Below are 17,491 nucleotides of genomic sequence, written 5' to 3' on the forward strand. Positions count from 1 at the left end.
GACATGTAGCACTGAGATATCCATTCACTCACCAATACACTCATGCACACAGTCAACCGCCCATACAGCTGTTTCCACATGCACTTTTGAAACCATACATCTAGTGAATCAACTGCTCACACATCTATGCACAGAGTCATACACCTCCCAGCCACCCACACATACACTCAGTCTCCCATACAAATACTTGGGCAACCAATCAATAACCCATATAGTTACTCATATAGCTACTTATCAACACATGCAACAGTCTACAGAACAACAGACATAATGATGCACAAATTAAGACAGTTTAGTCACTAACCCATGCACTCAGTGAGACACATTTAATCACTCACTCATACAGTCAGTCATGCACCTACTAAATCCTTCATCCAGACACTTATACATCCACTCATTCTTCAATATGTAAGACATATTTTAACTTTACAGAAACATACAGTCACTGGATGTTGTCATCAGTGATGTCATTTGAGATGTCATCAGTGATGTCATCAGTGATGTCACTGACCATGTCATGAATGATGTAATATGTGACATCATCAGCAGTGGATTGCGGGTGCGCGATATATAGTTAGTGCAACTAACTATATATGGAATTTCAATGGTTTTGTGTGAGTAAAATAAGGTTTTGTAAATGCGAATTCCTAACTATATATGGTCTATAACCTATGGTTTTTTCAGTGAATTTTCAAGGTTTTCTAAATGCTAATTCCTAACTATATATGGTCTATAACCTATGGTTTTTTCAGTGAATTTTCAAGGTTTTGTAAATGCTAATTCCTAACTATATATGGTCTATAGCCTATGGTTTTTTCAGTGAATATATATATATATATATACATACATATATAAACATATATCATCTGTATATCTATATAAATACAAACATAAATGCATGCATACATATACTTATATGCATACAGATGCATGTTATTTACATGAAAGTTGAAAAAACACTAATAAAAGCAAAGCTAAAAAGCCACCTCATTACAAACAGAATGGCTTTAACTTAAACGAGGGCGAGATCTATTGCATTTTCAATGCTTGTTTACTTTGGTTCCATCAAGAAGGCATTCAGATGTGTCACACATTTGCCATAAATTCTGAATGTTAGCACTCTAGTTGCACATTAGATCACTGTAGTAAAGCTACTGCTCACCAGGGACGTCTGCTGCTGGTTTTCAAAGTGCATGTTTCAGTCTGCATGTCAGAATTTTTTTTATGAAATAGAAGAGGATTTGAGAAGTCACTCAAAATGATCCCTAATTTTTCTTTCTGAAGCACTAATCATACTTTCTATGGCAAAATTAACCCCCTCATGTTGTTCCTTTTTAAATTGAGTGTTTTCAGACTTACCACTTCATTCCAATCAAGATGGCTTCTGGTGTGCCATACTTTTGTCATAAGTAAGACTGTTAGCGCTCTAGTTGTTCTTTAGAACACTCTGGGACATTCTGTCATTGGGCTATACTTGGGGTACATCTGGGTGATATTTGGGCTACATTTAGGCTCTTTTGTCTCTGGTGGCCATCTTGGGAGACTGTATGTCAGAATTTTTTAATGAAATTGAAGAGGGTTTGAGAAGTCACTCAAAATGTGCCCTAATTTTTCTTTCTGCAGCACTAATCATAATTCATATGGCAAAATATACCCCCTCATTTTGTTCCTTTTTAAATTAAATGTTTTAAGAGTTACCACTTTATTCCAATCAAGATGGCTTCAGGTGTGCCATACCTTCGTAATAAGTAGGACTGTTAGCGCTCTAGTTGTTCTTTAGAACACTCTGGGACATTCTGTCATTGGGCTATACTTGGGCTACATCTGGGTGATATTTGGGCTACATTTGGGCTCTTTTGTCTCTGGTGGCCATTTTGGGAGACTGCATGTCAGAATTTTTTAATGAAATAGAAGAGGATTTGAAAAGTCACTCAAAATGTGCCCTAATTTTTCTTTCTGCAGCACTAATAATACCTTCTATTGCATAATATACCCCCTCATTTTGTTCCTTTTTAAATTAAATGTTTTAAGAGTTACCACTTTATTCCCATCACGATGGCTCCAGGTGTGCTATACCTTTGTAATAAGTAGGACTGTTAGCGCTCTAGTTGTTCTTTAGAACACTCTGGGACATTCTGTCATTGGGCTATACTTGGGCTACATCTGGGTGATATTTGGGCTACATTTGGGCTCTTTTGTCTCTGGTGGCCATTTTGGGAGACTGCATGTCAGAATGTTTTAATGAAATAGAAAAGGATTTGAGAAGTCACTCAAAATGTGCCCTAATTTTTCATTCTGCAGCACTAATCATACTTTCTATGGCAAAATATACTCCCTCATGTTGTTTCTTTTTAAATTAAATGTTTTAAGAGTTACCACTTTATTCCAATCAAGATGGCTTCAGGTGTGCCATACCTTTGTAATAAGTAGGACTGTTAGGGCTCTAGTTGTTCTTTAGAACACTCTGGGACATTCTGTCATTGGGCTATACTTGGGCTACATCTGGGTGATATTTGGGCTACATTTGGGCTCTTTTGTCTCTGGTGGCCATTTTGGGAGACTGCATGTCAGAATGTTTTAATGAAATAGAAAAGGATTTGAGAAGTCACTCAAAATGTGCCCTAATTTTTCATTCTGCAGCACTAATCATACTTTCTATGGCAAAATATACCCCCTCATGTTGTTTCTTTTTAAATTAAATGTTTTAAGAGTTACCACTTTATTCCAATCAAGATGGCTTCAGGTGTGCCATACCTTTGTAATAAGTAGGACTGTTAGCGCTCTAGTTGTTCTTTAGAACACTCTAAGAGGCTGCAGTAGAACACAAAGGAATCAACTGACAGTCTCTGTCCTTGTTGGATGTACATGTTTTACTGAGAATGTCAGACTTCATTTTCACATGACTGAGAAAGATAATGTGAATTTACAGAAAATATGCTTTCAGTTTAGCTTATAGATCCCCTTCCAAACCATTGTGGGAAAATCATGAGATATTAGTTTTCTTTCAAACAATATTCATGATATCACAGCAGAAGGTTTTTTCACATGGTAAAATCACCTTAGAACCCACCACAATTCCTAAAACGAGTATGGTACCATCAACAAATGATTTATAATGTAACTAAAGTCCTAAAACCCTCTATTAACTACAATGCTTTTTAATGAGGTGCTATCATGTATATTGGTCCCAAGATGGCTGCCAACACTTCTTGGATGAAGTGCTGACAGCCAATCAGATCAGATGTGTGGTTAGGCTCCGCCCAGATATATATCTTTTTTTGAACCTAAATTACTCAAAATCCACTGGAGCACATATATTGAGACCTAGCAAAGGCACATCGGACTAACAGTCCCTACAATTTTGCCAAGTTTCGTGCAAATCCATTCAGCCGTTCGAGCTAAAAGTGAGGCCAACCGCCCTATGGAAATTAACATGGGAAAAACGCGTTTTGGGACCCCCTTTTTTTCTCAGCCCCCCCTTGATGAAACCCCCCCAAATTGTCAGGGGCTGCTCAGAAACAAAACGTTCCATTTTCCTGAAAATTTCAGCCAATTCCGTCCACAAACGCCAAAGTTATTAGACATAGAATTTTCAAAAATCCCATAGAGAAAAAATCCTAACTATATATACCTACTGGCGACCGCCAGTAGGTAATATATATATATATATATATATATATATATATATATATATATATATATATATATATATATATATATATATATATATATATATATATATATATATATATATTCACTGAAAAAACCATAGGTTTGACACCAGTTATAGTTAGCTGGAAATTTTACTGACATAAAACCAATGAAATTCCACGGTATAGTTAGTTGGACTCACTATAACTTGCGCGTGTAATGCACTGCTGATGACATTACATATTACATCACTCATGACATGGTCAGTGACATCACTTATGACACCATCCAGTGAATGTGTGTCTTTCTAAAAAATAAATATGTTTTATATATGTATATGTAAAGGTCGAGGGAAGAATAAATGTTTAAATTATTGTCTTAATGAATGTTTTTTTCAAAAAGAAATGATTGGATAACTGGCTTATTAAGTGTATCTTAGTGAATACATATATTAGCGAGTAATGTTTAAATATTTAAATATATGTATCAGTGTTTCACTTTGTGAATAAGTGGCTGCATGGGTTGATGAGTACCTACATGTGTGTGTATATGGGTTATTAGATGTTTTTTTAGTATCAGTATGAGTGTCTCTATGGTTTGGTGGGGGTGTTACTTATCATATAGATCCATCAATGACTGACTCACTGTTTCTATGTTTTTTGAAGACAGCATATGTGCAGGACTGTATGGGTGGATGAGTGTGTATATGTGTGTGTTAGTGAGTGAATGCCTGCCTCACTAGTGTCTTTATCAGTAACGAGATATGTTTTAATTTAGTATATGTGAGTATTGATATATATAAGTCAGTATATGTGAGACTAAGAGATAGAAAGAGTTCCTGTTTAAATAAGTATGTGTTTCCATAAGTGATTGTTTAAGAGAGTAAGTATGTATAAGTTTCTTTAGAAGTAACGTGGTAGTGTGTGTATAGTTTTATATGCAAATAAATGGATGTTCAATAGTTTATTTGCATGTGTGAGTATGTGTGTGAGTAACTTTTGGATGATTGTCGGTGTGTAACAGGATGTATAGGTGTATCACTACATATGATGAGTGAGTATATGTATGAGTGACTATATAGAACTGTTGGTGAATGAGAGAATGTGTATATAGATGGTGGAATTACTGAATTGGTTGTTGTAACTGGTATGGGTATCTCCATTTTTTTGAAAATGTTAATTTCTATTTTCCAATATGTGTTTTAAGGGTTACATTACACTTAAAGGAGGTCTGTTATCAGTGATGTCTTGAGTGATGTCACTGACCATGTCATGAGTGATGTAATATGTAATGTCATCAGCAGTGCATTACACGCGCAAGTTATAGTGAGTCCAACTAACTATAACGTGGAATTTCATTGGTTTTATGTCAGTAAAATTTCCAGCTAACTATAACTGGTGTCAAACCTATGGTTTTTTCAGTGAATTTCATAGGTTTTTCAAATGCTACTTCCTAACTATAACGTGTGTAAAACCTATGGTTTTTTCAGTGAATTTCATAGTTTTTTTGAATGCTAGTTCCTAAGTATGTAATCACGTTCGTAACTAGATAGTGTCACCGCCTACACGTCCTGAGAAGCGCATGTAAAGTCATGTGACTTGAAAACAAGACTTCCAATTGGTTCTTAGTAGTTTCTGTTCTGGAATTTACACGAAGCACTCCACCCACTTTCCTCACAATCTATTCTACTCTCAAGAGACAACAACGTCGAGCATCTTCCGGAAGACTTTGCTGAAATGGCTGCCCTTCCGCATTCATCTTCCGAATCTGAAGGAAATGAGCGACCACCGTTAAGAAGAAAAAAGGAATCTTTCATTTGGCAATTTTTTACTTATCCTGAAGATCAAAAGAAAGTGAATGCGCCAAAAGTAACCTGTACGATATGCAATTCGGAGCTCTCAAGGGGAAATCCAAATAAAAAATATTCCTTTTCTATACACACCATGCAGCGGCATGTTAAACAAAGGCATCCTGAGCATTATGCAAAAGCATCGACAAGAGCCCTGGCCACGCTATTACCATCAGAGGTGGCCAGCACATCTTCTGGTGGACGACCTGTATCTCCATCGAGTGCTGAGATGGACTTGAGACCATATCTCGCGAAGGTGCATATGAAATGCAACGAGTGTGGAGAAATTCTTTTGTATGGAGAGCAGAGCCTCGTTCTTATTAAACTCAAAATTAAAAGTCACAAATGCCCCAAGAAAAGATACATTTCTTCACTTCATTTTCATACTATTACATACTGAAAAATGTAGTAGCAACTTTAAGAAATCGAAAGCATCATAACACTTCTTTCCCCCCCCAAAAAAAAAAAAAAGTTCTTTTCAGAACTAACTCTTTCTACCAAAACGTGCTCCAAGAGCATATTATGAGATGTTTTTTCGCCGCTTTATTTTAGTGCGAGACCGGGTGCGCGCACCCTCCTATCGCGTACAGGACCTGACACTTGCATGTGAAGTCATGTGACTTCTAAACAACACTTCTAATTGGTTCTTGGTAGTTTCTATTCTGGAATTTACACGCAGCACTCCACCCACTTCCATCACTTTCTTTTCTACTCTCAAGAGAGAACAACGTCGAACATCTTCCCGAATACTTCGCTGCAATGGCTACCGTTCCGCATTCATCTTCCGAATCTGAAGGAAATGAGCGACCACCTTTGACAAGAAAAACGGAGGCCACGCTATTACCATCAGAAGTAATCAGCACATCTTCCGGTGGATGACCTGTATCTCCATCGAGTGCTGAGATGGACTTGAGACCATATCTGGCGAACGTGCACATGAAATGCACGAACTGTGGAGAACTTCTTGTATACGGAGAGCAAAGCTTTACTCTAATTAAACACACAATTGAGAGTCATAAATGCTCCAAGAAAAGTTAAATTTCTTCACTTTATTTGGATAGTATGACATACTGAAAAATGTCGTAGCAACTTTAAGAAATCAAAAGCATCATAACACTTGTTTCCAAAAAAAAAAAAAAAAAAAAAAGTTCTTTTCAGAACTAACTCTTTCCACCAAAACATGCTCCAAGAGCATATTATAAGATGTTTTTTCGCCGCTTTATTTTAGTGCGAGACCGGGTGCGCGCACCCTCCTATCGCGTACAGGACCTGACACTTGCATGTGAAGTCATGTGACTTCTAAACAACACTTCTAATTGGTTCTTGGTAGTTTCTATTCTGGAATTTACACGCAGCACTCCACCCACTTCCATCACTTTCTTTTCTACTCTCAAGAGACAACAACGTCGAACATTTTCCCGAAGACTTCGGTACAATGGCTACCGTTCCGCATTCATCTTCCGAATCTGAAGGAAATGAGCGACCACCTTTGACAAGAAAAACGGAGGCCACGCTATTACCATCAGAAGTAATCAGCACATCTTCCGGTGGACGACCTGTATCTCCATCGAGTGCTGAGATGGACTTGAGACCATATCTGGCGAACGTGCACATGAAATGCACGAACTGTGGAGAACTTCTTGTATACGGAGAGCAAAGCTTTACTCTAATTAAACACACAATTGAGAGTCATAAATGCTCCAAGAAAAGTTACATTTCTTCACTTTATTTGGATAGTATGACATACTGAAAAATGTCGTAGCAACTTTAAGAAATCAAAAGCATCATAACACTTGTTTCCAAAAAAAAAAAAAAAAAAAAAAGTTCTTTTCAGAACTAACTCTTTCCACCAAAACATGCTCCAAGAGCATATTATAAGATGTTTTTTCGCCGCTTTATTTTAGTGCGAGACCGGGTGCGCGCACCCTCCTATCGCGTACAGGACCTGACACTTGCATGTGAAGTCATGTGACTTCTAAACAACACTTCTAATTGGTTCTTGGTAGTTTCTATTCTGGAATTTACACGCAGCACTCCACCCACTTCCATCACTTTCTTTTCTACTCTCAAGAGACAACAACGTCGAACATCTTCCCGAAGACTTCGGTACAATGGCTACCGTTCCGCATTCATCTTCCGAATCTGAAGGAAATGAGCGACCACCTTTGACAAGAAAAACGGAGGCCACGCTATTACCATCAGAAGTAATCAGCACATCTTCCGGTGGACGACCTGTATCTCCATCGAGTGCTGAAATGGACTTGAAACCATGTCTGGCGAACGTGCACATAAAATGCAACAACTGTGGAGAACTTCTTTATACGGAGAGCAAAGCTTTACTCTAATTAAACACAAAATTGAGAGTCATAAATGCTCCAAGAAAAGTTAAATTTCTTCACTTTATTTGGATAGTATAACATACTGAAAAATGTCGTAGCAACTTTAAGAAATCAAAAGCATCATAACACTTGTTTCCAAAAAAAAAAAAAATAAGTTCTTTTCAGAACTAACTCTTTGTACCAAAACAAGCTTCAAGAGCATATTAGCTGATATTTTCTCGCCGCTTTCTTTCAGTGCGCGACCGGGTGCGCGCACCCACCTATCGCGTACAGGCGTCGAGACACGCATGTGCAGTCATGTGACTTTAAAACAACACTTCCAATTGGTTCTTACTAGTTTCTATTCTGCAATTTACACGGAACACTCCACCCACTTCCCTAGAAAACCAGTTTATCGAAAAACTTTTAAAGCCTCCTCTTATGAAATATTCGACATCAATCACATAGCAGAGTACTAAATAACACTATATACACTCCGTCCCTTAATTATAAGAGACTTATTGCTATGTAAAAGCAACTTTTGTTTTCACGCGATAATGTGAAATGCTGAGCCTGTTACACAATTTGCTTTCACATATATGTTACTATTCTCCTTCGAGCACTAACACCGTAGAAAATACCACCAATAGCGGTGATATTTTTTACACCGACAACGGGCGATTTCTATCGCTTAGAGCCCTTACAATTATAAAGTTTTATTTCCTAAGTCTCTGATCTCCAACTGTGCAACGTAGCTCCCCTGTGTGTCGTAATAAGGTCCATAAACAAAAACTACAGGGCCAGCATTATAAACATGCACAGAACCACAAAACGACAAGAGCCACCATGTTGATATATATCCTTAATATAATAAACCTCTGAGAATAAATACATATTTCCGTGGCACCCCATAACACAAATGTGGCGTCCTCTGACTCTGCTCCATTACCAAACACCGTAACTCCCCGCCCCCCTCACTTTTCACTAAACTCCGCACTCCACCCCACCCGGACCCCCTATTACAAACCCCCAACCTACCCTCCCTGCCCAAACCCACCATGAACCTCAAACCGCCCCTAGAAAACTTATAAGACACAGGATTACTAAAACTCAAAGAATACGCAACAGGCAGATAATGTAAATAGTACATAAATGCACATATTTTTTCCATAATACTATTTAAAAACATGTTCTATTTTTTATAAATCTATCATGCATCTGACCCTCTAGAACTGTTTTCAAAACGTGAACTATAAACCTCTACTTTTCATTTTCAAACCATACACTTTCATCTGACCCTCTAGAACTGCTTTCAAAACGTGAACTATAAACCTCTACTTTTCATTTTCAAACCATACACTTTCAATTACATTATTTTTTTTTCCACAGTTCATATAATGTTACACACCTTTTCTAAAATACACCAGTCCCTATCATTTATAAGGATTTATTTTCAGTCTTCATCAGTGACACTTTCTTAACATATAATAGAAATCACTATAACTTTTTAAACGACAATGCTAACGCGGTAAAAATAACCCTTCATTTGCTTTCCTTTAAGAATGCAGACTATGTACCCCACGCATGCGTTTCTTGATCTTTATATTTGGCAGCGAATACCGACCTTGAATCGGAAGACATGAACAAGACCGCCATTGTCACATTTAAAACTGAACGTTGCATCTGCTCACACACATATCTTTCACTAAGCTAACATTCACAGAAAACAGCATTGATGTAAAAAAAAAATTGACCTTGCTTTACAACTCCCTCAAATCACTCCCTTATTTTTTAACGCATCCTCCAGTTCAAAAAAAGCTACTTTTTTGATAACCACTAAGCAATATATAAGTGACTAGACTCCTAGAAAATGTATCAAGTCATTCTGCTCCTCTCCACTGCATAGCCGGCGACCTAATTCTGTGGAGTTGCTATACAACCAGCGGTGCTGCGCCGTTTCCTTTACCATCTTGGGAAATTCAAAATGGATGTCCCTCCTGCCTTCGCAAACGAGCCGGACCACTTAGAACTATTTCGACAGAGAATGCTTCTGTACTACGGCACCTTACCACTCTCAACTTTGAATACTTCATATCGATTATCATTTCGATATTCGTATTTCACCTGTGTGCAGCCTGTATTTCATTGCCTGAGCTGTGATTTCACGTGGGCCCTGGATTTATGTCTCTGCAATTTGGTACCTCCTGAACCGAATTACAATCACCTCATGAATCCGTTACTTGATCATGAACAGCTTTGTTACAACGGAGGGTTTATGGCCTTTGCAGCGATACAAGGAGTTCTGGGTCATTGGAATATATTCGCAGCGGCGCAAGATTTCCTAACAGAGAGCTACATCGAAAACCCACCGAGCTGCCCTATGATGGTAAAAGACGCTCCAATAATGACAGATCATGAATGCTCCTTTCATCTTCTCAATTGGATGGCTGACATGTTTTCAGATGATAACAATGATTTCATGTTAGAGGCACTTGCTGCATACTTTGCCTACACAATGGACGGTTAACTCTTTCCTAACAGCGAGCTACATCGAAAACCCACGACCTGCACTCTGATGGTAAAAGAGGCTCCGATTATAACAGATCATCAGTACTGCTTTACTTTTTTCCATTGGATAGCTGACATACTTTCAAATGATAAAACTGATTTTCTGTTACAAGCAGAAGCTACCTATTTTGCCTAAACAATGCTTCAATAACTCTCATACAAGCCATTGACGTCCTCATTTCCTTTTGGTTTTCTATATTCTTCACGTTCTTTTCCATATTTTCTTTTGAAGAACAGACCTATTTGCTTTACTAACAGTGGACATTATGATTTCGTGTTGTTTGACAGCTGATTCATAAAGTAATGATGTATAACCACTTGCATTTTCATATATCGTTCCTAAACTGAAAGGCCAGAGACCTTCTTCCATTTATTAAAATATAATATACTTCCTTATAAGAGTGTACAATGTTTTTTTCCAACTATATTCATTTTTCTTCAACTATAGCGTTTGTATTCCATGTACTACTGACAATACCAATTACTGTGTTTTTTGCAATTTCTGTACTCATATTACATAATGATTTGCCTTTAAAACAGTACATTTCTAAATAAACATTTCAAATATTCACGGTTTCTCTTTTAATCCATAATCTCAACTGAAATGATTTCATTTTGAAAAACTATTCATGGGTTCCACATAACCTTAACTGTAGACACTGAAGACCTTATTTATAAAGACCTTCCGCCGCCAGTGCCTCAAAATGGGAAAAAGTGACGCACCGGTGGCGCAAGGCCTTCATAAATAAAGTCCTGAATGTTTTCTTTTCTCGACCTCACTTACTGATACTAGAACCTGCAAGCCAATTACGGCCCGTGAACTCTTTCTTAGTAGGTCGCGCACCGTAAAGACAGTTATACCACTGTTAACATTTTTTTTACTGTTACTAAGCACCGACACAGTTACGCTTTACTCAAAGTTAATCACAGCTCCCACGCTTCTACAGGACAGACGCTATGTCGTATTTCTCTCCTTATCACCCTTTCATCTCCACAATAACAAACAGTTCTCCGCCTGCCACCAGAGAACAGACTCAGATGCAGAGGCACCAAAGAGTGAACCCATCACCAACTGCCATCTCCGGCTGTTTCCATGGTTACACCTCATTCTGCACCTTGCTGAAGGCACAGGTCAAAAGTTCATGTCTTAACGTTCTACAACAAACTAAGAACACTATTTTCCCTCCAGAAACTCCTGCCAATACACAGCTCTGTTACATATCTTGTTTTTTCACACCCAATAGTACTTTTCGTTTAACATAAACATTAACATGGAACGTACTGTTCAATCTCCACTTGTTACAATCAACCAATCATTTTTATTTTTTAAACCACACCCAGCCTCTTCCTTTTTCTTTATTTAGAATTTCAACTTCTAACTACCATTCCACTTCCAGAACCGATCGGAGGACGACTACAAATCCCTTGAAAATGAAGGTCTGGCTAATAGGACACAGTTATATTCACTGGAGTGAAAAATATGCAGTAAGCAGACGAATTTGCAACCTCAGCTTACCAAATGTACACATAACATGGATTTCCAAAAGAGGATTGAAATGTCACCAATTGATTCCATTGGTGAAAACTTTTATGCATCTCCCAGAACCAGACCTTATAATTGTGCACTGTGGTGGGAACGATCTAGGCACAATCACTGGGGTAGGTCTGGAAATGCTTCTAAAAGACACCTTTCGACAATTGATGACACTTTTTCCTCGATCTGCCTTGGTATATTCCAATATATGCCAAAGACAGAAATGGAATTGGTCCAATCAACATTGTGCACAATTTGAGAAAGCAAGGAGACATGTAAATAAATCTGTTTCTGCGTTCCTCAGAGATTATAGCATGGGTTCTATTTACCACAACAACTTGCGATACCACATGCAAGACGTCTATAGGAGAGACGGTGTTCATTTCACGAATGAGGGAAACAGAATCTTCCTCTGAAACATCAGGCTCTGCATCGGTACTTACTTATAAATGCAGAAAACACTCAATTAACACAAGGGCTCTTTTCAGAGCCACCTTATATCTAAGCACTCAAACTTCTGATTTATCTCCATTTTCACACTCTTGTGAATAGGTGTGCGCGACCGGGTGCGCGCACCCCGTTATTTTTTTCCTGTAAAAAAATATATCTTTTCGCGTTTAAGGGCCATACTGCACACCCCGAGAAAACCTACGCAGCAAGACAATCTCTACCTTCTCCCCTTTCCATGTTTCAACGCTTTGAAATGAACAATATATTTACTCGCAGTGACAAAATGGCGGACAAAACTTCCTGATTTCCTTCGAATCGAACGTTAACAGACGTCACGCAGCAAAAAAAAATTCCGCTCACGCGCAGCCGCTTGGGTGAGCGCACGTGTGCGCGCCTATAGATATATAATTGACTTTAACTTTAATTTTCTCAACAACTACTGAACGGATTTACACCATTCCAAAAAAAGCATAATCTGCGAACAAGACTCTACAGTTTTGGCAAATTTCTTATAAATCCATTCAGCCGTTCGACCTGTAGCCGAGTCTAAAGGTCCTATGGAAAATAACATGGAGAAAACACGTTTTGGGACCCCCCTTATATCTCAGCCCCCACTTGACCAATCCCCCCCAAACTTTCAGGGAAGGAGCGCAGCGGACCGAGCCATCTTCTTTGAGAAATTCGCAAAGACTCATCCACCAGGGCCAAAGTTATTCCAAATAGAATGTTGAGGATTTCCTATGGAAACTAGGTCCTAACTATAACTACCTACTGGCGACCGCCAGTAGGTAATATATATATATATATATTGTCCTACAAAAAGATTTTAAACATATATACGAGGCAGGGTAGGGATACCCTGCTCCCCAAGGCCTGAAGAGCTCTCTTGGGCAATAACATTTTTATGGCACCACAGATCTGCAGAGGCATCCCCTCATTTAATTTCCCTTGGGTGATCCAGGGCTGGAGGGGTTGTTTTTTATTACTGTTTTGGAGGAGGGGCATGTGGCTCCCCTCCCGAGTCATAACTAGGATTCAGGGATTCATCGGCGGAGCGGCAGGTTATTACTAAAGGGGACGGAGACATGTAGAACCTCACCCCAAGCCATTTTGAGGTCCGAAGACCCCATTCCCAATGGCCAAACATATTATTAAAGGGGAAGGGGTACATACACCTACCTAAACCAATATGATGCCCAATGACCTCATCTCCAGGGCCTAAATAAATAATTAATGATGTGTGAGACCTGTCCTACCCGGGACACCCAAAATGAATGCAGGTCTTGGGGCTGCAGGGAACCCTAAGGCCCCCGCTGCCCCTGCTGGCTCTCCTGACTGCATCCATCCCAGGTGCATCAGGAGCTGGCTACATTGGTGGAGCAAACCTCTCTTCAATGCCCGCTTGAATGCGAGCAGAGTTGATGCTTTCCCTGCTCGCGCTTTTGAGGGCAGGGAACAACAGTGTCCTTGGAAATGTGGTCCCCGGGTCACTGCTGCCACCAGGCCCCGGCGGAGTGAGTCAATGGGGCCACTGGATGGCTCGCAGAAGGAGGCCCCATCCCCCTCAGAAAACTTTAGCCCCAGATGATTTGGTCTCCAGGGCCCTTTGGAAGGCTCGTTGAGGGGAGTGAATACCAACTACCCCATTAAAAAGGTTATCGTCCCAAGGGGTAGGGTTACCCAAGCACTGGCAGAGTGAGTCAATGGGGCCACTGGATGGCTCGGGAAGGAGATCCCATGCCCCCCCCCCCCCTCAGAATACTTTAGCCCCAGATGATTTGGTTTCCAGGGCCCTTTAGAAGGCTCGTTGAGGGGAGTGCAACCCACTACCCCATTAAAAGGGTTATCGTCCCAGGTGGTAGGGTTCCCCAAGCCTTCAAAAGGCTCAAGGAGGGGGCCGCATGCCCCAGTCCCTCTTTAAAATAGTGATCAAACCCAGGAAATCGGTCCACACTCCTTTTTGAAGTCTGGGAGAAAGGGGCTATATGCCCCCTCTCTCCATTGAAAAAGTTATTAGGCCTGGGGATGGGGTCCCCTGGGCCTTAAAAAGGGGATGGTGGTTCCCTGGCCATGAAATGGCTCAGGGATCGGTGGTGTACAGAAGGGAGCTCAGTAGCTACCTTCCCTCCAACAACATTAAAAAAAATCACAGTAACTCTCCTGGGTCATTATATCCATTACCCCAAGAAAGCTTATCTTTATTTTCAAAGCACTCCAAGCTGGAGCTGTATATTCTTCAGCTGAAGTGCAGAGACCCCTTATGGACCTCTTGTGGTTGGTTCAATGTTTGTGCTTTGTCACCCCTAAATTGTTTTAAAAAGACTCAAATACATGTTAATGTTTTTTTTAATGCTTTCCTGAAAATAGTTTGTGACAATTATTATTATTAAACATTGCAATGTGTGATTTCATAAAATATACATTTGGTTATAGTTACTGGTGACTTTTTGACAAAGCCAATAGGTCTGCTTTATATATGTACATCTGGGAAAACTTTGACCCACTCATAATTGCCGAACTTGTGCAAATATCTCCAAAATGCATCCCAATATAACTGCTATGCAAAAATGCATAGAAATGGAACTAGTAGCTCTTTAAAAGGCCCTTCAGTCCACAGGTTCAGGCCCCACTTGAGACTGTACACTAACTCCCGCTCTCTGCACCAGTGGCACTGGAACTAGGGGTGTAGGAGGTTCTGAAACATCTCCGCCTGATATTCTGGATGTGTATAACGACAATTGAACATATTGCTGCCTTTGGGAATGATTTAGCAGATTTTCTGTTCAAAGATGCTATCTAAACTGACAATTGCCAAAACTAATTAAACAATAAACTTGAAATTAAGGACCTGATTTAGAGTACCGCGGACGAGTTACCCCATTACAAGCATGACGGATGTTCACTTCGCCATATTAAAAGTGCTTTTGTATATAATGTACTTGCAATACAGTAGACAGGATAGCCATCACATTTGTGACGGAGTAACCTATCCACCAAACTTCAAATTTGGCCCTATGTCTTCTAACGTACTGCCACTAATTATTTGTCATGTAAATCTATGTTTATGGTTGTGCCAATAAAGGAAATTTTAAGTTAAATGTTTCCAAATCACATGGACATAAAAAACATTGTTTTCCTTATTTATGAAAGCTACAACAACATTTCAAAATGTACAGTTCTCATTAGAAATGCAAGTAGGAATGTTACTTCTGTATTCAGGGCAACACAGAGCTTTAATAGACTGAACCTAAACCGAGGCGCTACAGTGGGCTATAGAATTAGACTCAAAAAGCGAAATGTGAGAAATGGGGTTGTTGGTTGACTGGGGTGTGAGCCTGGTCAAGCAACAGCCACAATTCCTGGCAGGGTGAACTGCAAAAAATCACAAAATTGACCTGTGCGTAACCCTAGGTAGCTTGGCATGAAATACAGTCAGGCTTAACTTAGAGGCAATGAGTAAAGTATTTATGCAGCACACAAACAGTAATAAAGTGAAAACAACATAAGAAAAATCCCCAAGCCAATTAAAGAACAGTAGAGTAAATGCTACAAAATTATTTAACACTAAAAGAGCAAAGATCCAGTTAATAGACCTAGATTTATGAACTGTTTATAATTTTTGTGAAAACTAGCACCTAAACACCGTGGCATCTATTTGCATGAGAACGGGTCAAAGTCGAAAAATATGGCCGACAGCTATAGAGCACTGTTGAATACAGTGTGTGGATTGGGGCTGGTCAGTGCTTACCTTCACACTTTGAAGAATTTTCAAGAAAAATATTCTGAGAAGGTTGCAGGTGGTGTCCGAGGATTGTCAACAGGGAGCAGCTGGACAAAGTCGCTGTGGAGATTTCTACGTTTAAACCTAGTCACTTTTATGGAAGTCAAAAATCTCCTGCAGGAATAGGCAGGAGCCTGTAGTCGAAGACAGTTCCAGGAGCTTGGATACCCCTTTGGCGAAGTACCGCTGAACAGGATTTGCTGAGGTGAAGAAGAATATAGAGGGAGCAGGCGCAAAGTCAGGCTGAAACGTGATATACTTTTGGATGATGAACAAGAATGTGGTCCCCATCTTCCCACAGTTCTCAGAGCAGTATTTAACCACAAAATGTTTTAAGCCCCAAGTTATGTATTTTGGCTATCTTTACCTATACCTACAACCAAGGTTCCAGGACTGGTAGGACACCACTTGGAGGTTCAGGACTCCCTCAGACAGGGTCCAAGTGTGGGCTCTATCCCTGTGGCTCTGACCAGGAAGTCTGCAAGCTAGCACTTGGAGTCACTCTGGTAGTCCTGGGTTCAGGTGAAGATGCAGGGCTCAAACAGCAAAGCTGGCCTTTGAGAGTTCAAGGCAGGCTCCAGGCAGCAAAGATGTCCTTCCATGTACATGAAATCAGTCTTGCAGAGTGCACAACAGGTCACAGCATCAGGCAGTCTTTTGAGAATCCTTCCACAGGCCCAAAGAGTGAACTGAAGAGTGGCTCTGAGGGCCCTATATTTGAATACCTGTTTCCTCATTTGAAGTTGGGAGAAGTTTCCAGAGGTTTTTATTTGAAGTGCATGAAATTTCCTGTCTCCCTTACCCTTGCTGTCAGTTGGCTGCAGAGACAATGTGGAGGTGACAAGCTTTTGTGTGAAGGCAGAGCAGAGCCTATTGAGTTGCAAATAAGGCTGGGCCCATCTCTGTCCCCTAACCTGCCAGCAGATGGCCCATTCAGGCACTAATAATCCCTCTATTGTGTGACAGTTTGGGAGTAATGCACAAAACATAACTGTCAGTTACATCTTGTCATATGACCCAGCGGAGGCTACGGGCACAAAACGGCAAAGGGCAGGATAATGCCAGCTTTCTAAAAGCTGCATTTTCAAATTCTGACTTTACCAAAGAGGATTTTTCATTACAATTTCATAGATACCAAACATGGTCCCAATCGAATGTTAGCACTTATTAAATGTAACAAGGCAATCCAACGTTTTCCTAAGGGACAGGTAGGCTTCACAGTAGTGAAAAACAAATGTAAGGGTTTTTCACCACCAGAACATGGAAAACTTAAAGGTACATTTTCAACCTTTTAATTACAATGCAGCCTGCCCTAAGGGCTACCTACGGCCTACTTTAGG

Source organism: Lissotriton vulgaris, chromosome 6 (genome assembly GCF_964263255.1).
Source record: "Lissotriton vulgaris chromosome 6, aLisVul1.2, whole genome shotgun sequence".
NCBI lineage: Eukaryota > Metazoa > Chordata > Amphibia > Caudata > Salamandridae > Lissotriton > Lissotriton vulgaris.